A 9,063-nucleotide genomic window follows, 5' to 3' on the forward strand; every position below is an offset into this window, starting at 1 on the left:
CTCATAAACACTCCAAATACACCAATAAAAGCATATGCATGAAAATGCTCATGGATTAAATTATCTAGGTTCTGTTATTGACATAATAGCTCTGCTCTCTTTACTATCGAAGTTTCTTCATGATACACGAGATGAACCTGCATGTAAAGAAACCGAGTTCAAGATCTCTCTTTATTTGGTCTGACATCCTGGTAAAAGGCGAACGCCATAAACCAAAAACCATTAACAGGAAGGTAAATGGAAGCAACAACAATAAAAAATCCTGACATTATCTACAGCCCCAACAATTTATCCTCATGTTCAATCCATAATAGTAAGGGGGAGAGACGAGAGGTGAGTTGTACCTGAGGCGTGCAGGCGACCAAGGGCACGTACTAACTGATTGACGAAAGAACCCAAGGCTCAACACAACGCCAAGGGCACGTACTAACTGATCGACAGAAGAACCCAAGGCTCAACACAACGCCTCTGCTGCTCCTGCATCATGCGGCCATCTAAAAAAGAATCTTCACGGACCCGGCTCAACCAAGTCCTCCTCCACATCCTCATTGGCGCCACCTTCCACTCACTGACCCCAACACCATCATCCTCCATCGACCCGTCTCCATATGGCGACGGTGAGTCCGGCGGCTCCAAGAGCTCAGACACTGGCGCGAGCGGTCCATCAGCACCGGATTTCCTCCACCCGACGTCCAGCAAGTGCCACTCTGATGCAAAGTAGCACCACCAGGCACGAGCTGTAGCAAATGGATAATCAAAAATATCGAAGCCATATATCATATGAGGAAACTAAATTGTCCAAGAAAACACACCTAGCCAATAGTTTCTTAGTTTATTTTATCTAATTCCAAGGAAGTTAGTCTGAAATCAGTTGTCGCGGTCAATGTTCATAAGCAAAAAAAAACTTCTAGAATTGGCATATTCTGTTGAATAGTGGAACTGGAATACCTTATTGTGTACCTCCAAAGTGGCAGTTTTCTCTTGATCATTTTGCATTGCTATTTTCTCAGACTCCTTCAACTTAGCACGGACTGATTTCTTCTCTTCCAAGGCAGGTATGCAAGCTTATACAAATCTCTAATAATGATATATCTTTATGAGACCAAGTTGTATTCAGTAAATCACAGGTTAACCAGGCTGTACATCTGGCAGGCTTGATATTGAGCTAAATAATAGGATTTCAGCCCCTCTACGAGCCGGCTTGCATGAATACATCGTTCTAATTAACTTAGTTGTATATAAAGTTGAGAATTTACAATGAACAGAAGGCCTTTACGACGATGTAGAATCATTATAAGAATTCTACAATGGTATAAGACAGTTCAGAAGCTGAAACAGAGGTTCAAGTAGTCCTATATTCTGACGAATGTAATGTCACGCACAGAACCGAAATTGCTAGCCATATTCCGTGTCATGTTTCAACCAAATCGATCGTAATCATAGTACCATAAATAGAGTTTTGGGCTTACAGAAGAAATCATGCTGACACATGGTAGGAATCTGCTCACCTTCCTGTGGATCTCCTCTTTCTTATCATTGATGGATAGTGGCTTTTGCTCGCAGGGTTGCTGCTTGTTATAAACCTGAGCATTGACGTCCGCTTCCAGCTGCTGGGCCATGGGCTCCTCCATCTGCTCCGCAAGCTTATGATCCACGATCTCCTTCTGAAGCTGCGTGAAAGAGACAGAAATGCAACTCTAAGAATTCCATGTCTCCCTATGGGCATTTCCACGAACAGAAAAGTTGCGGAAACTGTAAATAGCTGGGAGACCTGGGCCATCCTGGCCTTGAGCTTCAGGGCGCGGTCGGGATCTCTCTCACGATGGGATGCCTGAGGTTGACCTTGTCCCCCCGTAGAAGAGGAAGTTGATGAGGGGAAGAGAAGACGTGGGAGAAGGCGGACGCGGCGGCGCAGGGACGCGTGAACGAGCAGGGATGGGGGCCATGGGGCGGCGGCCGCAGTAACCCTAGCGACGAAGGAGGACCTGAGCGACCCTCCCAACCCCTGCCCTGCCCGGGCGACGGAGGGAGGATCCGCGGGCGCAGCACCCGGGAGCGAGGTCCTTCCCGGCTGGCAGCTGGTACAGCTTGAGGTCGCGTGGGAGACATGAAAGAGGTCGCGTGCATGGAGGAGAAACAGAGAAGGGATGGCTTCGTAGGGAAGGAAAGAAAAAGGTTTTACCAGCGCAGGTGTTATCTCGGGACGTCAGATGCCCTTTCTCTCGCTTCTTTTTTACTTGGTGGAGGTGTTATCGTAGGGAAGGTTTTACCCGGATACAGTAAAAGAGCACGTAGACGTCCCGAGGAGGCGCAGTTGTGGCGACTCTTATTGTGTTTAATATGGGCTAGACAAATAGAGCCCTGAAGAAAAATGGGCCGCTCAGCTAGGGCCTCTGGATGTCATAAATGCAGTATACCAAACCACTATTCTATGGACATGGCTAGCCAACGCCCATGCACTTGACAAGCAAATTTTGTTCCGGCATCCGCCAAGCCTATAGCGAGCGGCGCTCTCTCGACCGTCGCATCGCTTCAATGCTGGTAGTGAGAGGTTGTGTCCGTTCTGCACCGGCATCAATGCGGAGCGGCCACTCTACAGCAGCATGAATGCGGGCAGCTAGCGTCGGGCGGGAGCGCACGCGGGCGCGAGTGTGGGGTTTTTGGTGGGCTAGGGTAGTCCGGAGCAAGCACGACAGCTATATAATATTACAAAGTGTATATATGTAAAGTGTGGGGTTTTTTGTTGCATGTCAAAGACCATAATACAATTATTACAAAGTGTATATATGCAACAACCTAATTCATTGCGACAAAAAATGTTCAACAAATAATGGTTGCAACATATGCAAACATAAAAAGTGGCCTCTGAAATCATCCGATGTGACACGCATAACCGTATGATCTCTTTACCTCTGTGCCCGCTCCGATGCAGCCGTACCATGCAAACGCTTCTCGCAGTGTCACTTGCTTCTGACTCCATGGCAGTCATATCATCACCACGCTCACAACATCGTGTATATTCTGTTGGGTTTCGTAGTAATTTCAAAATTTTCCTACGCTCACGCAAGATCATGTGATGCATAGCAACGAGATGGGAGAGTGTTGTCTACGTACCCACGCAGATCGACTGCGGAAGCGTTGATGCAACGTAGAGGAAGTAGTCGTATGTCTTCACGATCCAACCGATCAAGCACCGAAACTACGGCACCTCCGAGTTCGAGCACACGTTCAGCTCGATGACGATCCCCGGACTCCGATCCAGCAAAGTGTCGGGGAAGAGTTCCGTCAGCACGACGGCGTGGTGACGATCTTGATGCACTACAGCAGCAGGGCTTCGCCTAAACTCCGCTACAGTATTATCGAGGACTATGGTGGCTGGGGGCACCGCACACGGCTAAGGAATAGATCACGTGGATCAACTTGTGTGTTCTAGGGTGCCTCTACCTCAGTATATAAAGGACCAAAGGGGGGAGGCTGGCCGGCCACAAGGGGTGCGCCAGGAGAGTCCTACTCCCTCTGGGAGTAGGATTCCCCCCCCCCCAATCCTAGTTGAAATAGGATTCGCGGAGGGGGAAAAGAGAGAGAGGGGGCCGGCCACCTCTCCTAGTCCTAATAGGACTAGGGGAAGGGGGAGGCGCGCAGCCCATGTAGGGCTGCCTCTTCTCTTTTCCACTAAGGCCCATCATGGCCCATTTAGCTCCCGGGGGGTTCCGGTAACCTTCCCGGTACTCCGGTAAAATCCCGATTTCACCCGGAACACTTCCGATATCCAAATGTCCGTGATCACATCCGGTAACCTTCCCGGTACTCCGGTAAGGCCCATCATGTATAAGTTATGAAGAAAGCAATAGCAACATACTAAACGATCGGGTGCTAAGCTAATGGAATGGGTCATTTCAATCAGATCATTCAACTAATGATGTGACCTCGTTAATCAAATAACAACTCATTGTTCATGGTTAGGAAACATAACCATCTTTGATTAACGAGCTAGTCAAGTAGAGGCATACTAGTGACACTTTGTTTGTCTATGTATTCACACATGTATTATGTTTCCGGTTAATGCAATTCTAGCATGAATAATAAACATTTATCATGATTATAAGGAAATAAATAATAACTTTATTATTGCCTCTAGGGCATATTTCCTTCATATTTATATTCAGTTAAACTCCCTGGAGAACTGGACGAGATCAACAAAACTTCACAGCAGATTAAGGCGGAAAGGCATGATTACAAACATAATAACTCCCCGCAAAAGGAAAAACACAATAACTCACAAAACAAAATATGTGTATTATTCCTTTTTTGAACTGATAACTAGTACTTGCATGAATCAATAGATAACTATTTCATTAAGCAGTACATCAAAGATGCGTGAGTAAAGTACCATCTTGTGTTGAATCATCAAATACTGACATGATAATAACACACACACATCCTCTTATTGTACAAACACACAAAAGAGGCTGATGGCCAACTGGATGTACACGTACAGGTTTCCATTTGGCTTTACTAACTCTAGTTCCTGATGCCTTCTATTTCGAACAGATTATCCTTAGGCTGCCTTGGTTTGTCACTGTCATCCTCCATTCCTTTGCCTCCCACATCAATGATAGTATTTTATAGACTGGTGTAGGTGCATGGTTCAACCTCTTAAGGTGTACAAGCTTGATTATTTCACCAACCACCCAACATACAAGATGTAGGCTGTAAAAGTTCAAGAAGGTTTAAGCAAGGAGCTTCTCCGGATCCCTCCCGTCCCTCCTCCCGTCCCTCCCCCGTGCGGCGGCGCCGCCCCGCACTGGGGAGCCCCCGCCCTCCTCCTACCGCCTCGCCCCTCCTCCGCTCCCCTCTGCCGCCGTCGCCTGGGGCGTCACAGGGGCAAAGCCCTTGTGGCGTGGCGGCGGCAGCGGGTTCTCCTCGGATCTCGATCTGGTTGGGAGGCGGCGCTCCTCTCCGGCCAGATCGACGGCAGTGCCGCAGATCGGCGGCGACATGGAAGTGGTGCGGCGGCGGGGGGGGGGGGGGGGGGGAGGACGGCACCAGCAACGGTGGATCTGGCCTTGACTCATGTCGGGTTAATTCGTTGTGCTACCGATCTCAATTGCCGTCGGCGGGGCACTGCTCCTGGACTTGATCTGCAACACGAGGGTGTCTGGGGCGCCGGCCCTAGGCTTGGTGGTGGTGGCCTTCTTCTTCGTCGGAGTTGGTCGGCCGGCTGGATGTGCTCGCATGGTCATGCAGTGACTGGCGGCTTGGCCGGTCGGTGGCGGCGGAACTTGGCCGGTGGCAGCGGCGAAGTTCTGTCTGGATCCCGGGGCGGCGGCCCTGGAGGGTGGAGGTCGGTGAAGCTCGGGCTTCCAGCAGCGGCATGGCGTGGTGCAGTCCCTGTCCAGGGCGGATCTGTGACGGCGATTTGTTATGGATTGGTTCGGATCAGAGACAGCGACGAGCGCGCGGGATCCTTCTCGGTGGCTTTCGCGGCTTGGCGAGGCGGGGTGGGAGCCCTCCTCCTAGGCTCTAGTGGTGGCACACTCAGGCAGTGGCCGGTGCGCCAGGGGTCCCACGGTGGCACTGTTGCTGTGGTTGGTCTCCGGATCTAGGCAGCTAGATCTGGGGCTTTGAAGGCGGTCGAGACGGTGCACAGGTTGTTGGGTGGATTTCTTGGGACGGATCCGGGTGAAAACCTGATCTTCGGTCGATGGCCGGAGACGATGATGACGATGCCCTTATCATCGTTTCCTTCATGAAGGCATCATCGAGGTGAAGCTCCCAACTCCACTCAATACCTCCAGAGGAAACCCTAGATCAGTTGATCGGATGTTGGCAGCAATCATGTGTCGTAACCCCCTTGGGGGCGGCATTCTTGGAGGTGCACTCGGCTTCGCGGGACCAGCAGACGGCTTCTTTGGTGGAGCGGTGCTTCATCCATACATTGATGGCGATGGACCTGGACGGCGTGGCGCAGTGCAGATTCGGAGTTCGATGTGGAAGGATGGACTCCCGCAGAAGAACGACGCTGTCTGGCGTCGTGGTAGCGTCGATGGCTGAGAGACCTGGCACGGTAGATGCAACCGTACAGCTTTGAAGATGAACTCGTGGCAGGTGGCTGCGGCGCCCCTATACCCGGCAATACAAAGTACAGTAGCAAGGGGTTCGAACCTGGGACCTCATGCATGGATGGCACGAGCTAAATGGGGCACTTCTCCAAGCATTGTCCCGAGCCCCGACGTGGGCGGAAGGGGCATGCCAACCTCACGCAAGTCGAGAAAGAGGAGCCGATGATGTTCATGGCCAGCCTATGCATGCTCACCGTCGAGAGAGCCCGCCCCGTTGAGTATGTCCTACTAAACAAGAAACGCTCGCAGACGCCGGATACCCTAACCATTTCCATCAAAATAACTGGATATATCAAGAAATCAAAAAATATCTCAAACTGTTTCTACAAGCTCGCCGTATGTGTCAACTCGGAGCAACAGAGATGAGAGTAGCTTGTCCATTTGCTACTGCCATTACAGCTCTCTCTGCAGGTAGTGATTGATGACGTGTGCAGCGGTGCTAGATAATCCTGGCCAGTTATCGAAGGATAATAACACCCGTCCTCTTGCTGTACCAATACACCAAGGCATTAGCATCTTCTCTGATCATCGTCTGAATGCACACGTATCTAGGTTTGGCTTCTCGAAGTCTAGTTACTGATGCCTCCTATTTCGAACGGATTGTCCATAAGCCGTTATTGTTTGTCTCTGCGGCTCCACTATGTTATTTTATAGACGAGTGAGGTGCACGATTCAGCCTCCAAGATGTAGGAGCTTGAGTGTTTCACCAACCATCTGAAATGCAAGATCTAGGTACACTATAAAATGGTTTTTTATATTTTCTCCGTTTCAAAATAAATGTCTCAAACTTAATACAACTTTGTACTAAGATTGAATACAACATTGAGGCACTTATTTTAGAACGAAGGGAGTAGCTTTGAAGACCTCGTTGAGTTGCATGCATATGCCTTGTATTTTCTTTTTTTGAGAAAAGACACCCAAGGGTATTTTATATCTGATAATTATCAAAGAAAACACTAACCAACACATGGATTCTTTCAATATACTCCCTCCGTTTCTTTTTAGTCTGCATATAAGATTTGGTCAAAGCCAAACTTTGTAAAGTTTGACCAACTTTATTAAAAAATATCAACATCTACAACACTAAAGCTATATGGTATGAAAATTAATTTCATGATGCATCTAACAATGATGATTTCATATTGTGAATCTTGATATTTTTTTCTATAAACTTAGACAAAGTTTGACTTCGACCAAATATTATATGCAGACTAAAAAGAAATGGAAGGAATATATGGAACCTGGATGGCAGGACAAGGATGCATGTCACACTGTGCAGATGCCCCATACAAATTGTCATAAATACATAAGGCATGTTCAACTTTTTTTTGAGGGGTAATACGGCGTGTTCATCTGTCCTCGCATTGAAGTGTTTTGGCTTCCGCATGTTCATCTACTCTCTCTGATATGGGCTAGAAAATAGAGCCGTAAGTAAAATGGGCCGCTCAGCTGGGGCATCTGGATGTCATAAATGCAGTATACCAAACCATTATTCTATGGACATGGCTAGCCAACGCCCATGCACTTGACAAGCAGATGCTCATATACGGAAAGCCAGACTGTCACTTTTCAAAAATAAAAAACAAATCAGTGTTCCACACTATCTCCCCAACACCCACGTGATTGTGAAACCAACAGAAATCCAAAAGTGAAACTACATGACATCTACGACATTTGTTTGTTTTTTTAGAAAAGGAGGATGACCCCCGACCTCTGCATCTGGACGATGCATATGATTATTTTATTAATTATTGACACAAGACCTTACAAAATCATACAACAGTAACACTGGTAGAAAAAGGGCCTATAGTCCCGGTTCGTAAGGGCCTTTACCCCCGGTTCCTAAACCGGGACTAAAGTATCGGTACTAATGCCCCGACCCTTTAGTCTCGGTTCAATCCAGAACCGGGACTGATGGGTCTCCACGTGGGCAGTGCGCAGAGCCCAGGCAGGAGACCCTTTGGTCCCGGTTGCTGGCACCAACCGGGACCAATAGGCATCCACGCGTCAGCTTTTCTGTGCCTGGGGTTTTTGTTTTTTTTGAAAGGGGGGGGGTTGGAGGTTTTGGGGGGTTAATTTAGGTGTTTCATATATTGTGTTAGCTAGCTATAATTAATAGAGAGAAGTGTTCTCTCTTACGTCCGTGCTTGGTCGACGCTACGTACTATACATACGTATAGAGAGGACTAGACACGCTAGTTAGCTAGTAAGCAAACGACGGAAACAGAAGATCGTCATGAACATATATGCATACAGAGAGAAGTGATATCGACCACCTCTCCTTCTCCGAGAGATTGGTCGAACAACAAGTTCTCGTATATCTATCCGACACTACCGGCTACATATATACAATAATTATCTCTTACAAATATAATTATACGGACTCATGGTCCACATAGTATTCACTGTCTTCAGCGATCACTTGGTCAAGAAAGAATGCCGCCAATTCCTCTTGAATTGCTCGCATGCGAGCTGGTGCTAGGAGTTCATCCCGCTTCCGAAACATCTAATTTGAAGAAGGGGGTCAATACATATATATATGAATGAATGAAACTCAATACAAATGATGGTAATAAAATAAAATTGTGAATGTTGTTATTTACATACTTCATATTGTTCGTCAGAGTACCCGCCCCGCTCACAGGTCGTGTGGCGGATGGACTCGCAGACGTAGTATCCGCAGAAATCATTCCCTTGTTCCTACCACAACCACTTTACAAGAAATAGAGGTCAATCAAACTGATAAGCAAGAATGCTAAATGGTATTGATGAAACTAGCGCTTGAATCACTAGGAGATGCGCAGAACATGCTACTATAGTACTTACTTTCGGGTGTCTAAATTCCAGCTCCTTCGGCAGTCCCGGAACTTTTCTGGTGAATTTTCTCCAAACCTTGCCGGACAAAGAAAACAATTACTTGATATCAGGAAATGAACAAAAT

General features: G+C 47.8%; 1 long non-coding RNA gene across 1 annotated transcript; it reads right to left on the reverse strand.

Moving 5' to 3' along the window:
* Positions 1-12: 12 nt before the first annotated feature.
* Positions 13-1,667, reverse strand: LOC123168857 (uncharacterized). The gene is made up of 4 exons (XR_006484541.1): positions 1,509-1,667; positions 949-1,077; positions 345-737; positions 13-137 (listed from the first exon to the last, which is right to left on the reverse strand). It is a non-coding gene; the product is annotated as an uncharacterized lncRNA (long non-coding RNA).
* Positions 1,668-9,063: the final 7,396 nt, after the last annotated feature.

Source organism: Triticum aestivum, chromosome 1A (genome assembly GCF_018294505.1).
Source record: "Triticum aestivum cultivar Chinese Spring chromosome 1A, IWGSC CS RefSeq v2.1, whole genome shotgun sequence".
NCBI classification, from domain to species: Eukaryota; Viridiplantae; Streptophyta; class Magnoliopsida; order Poales; family Poaceae; genus Triticum; species Triticum aestivum.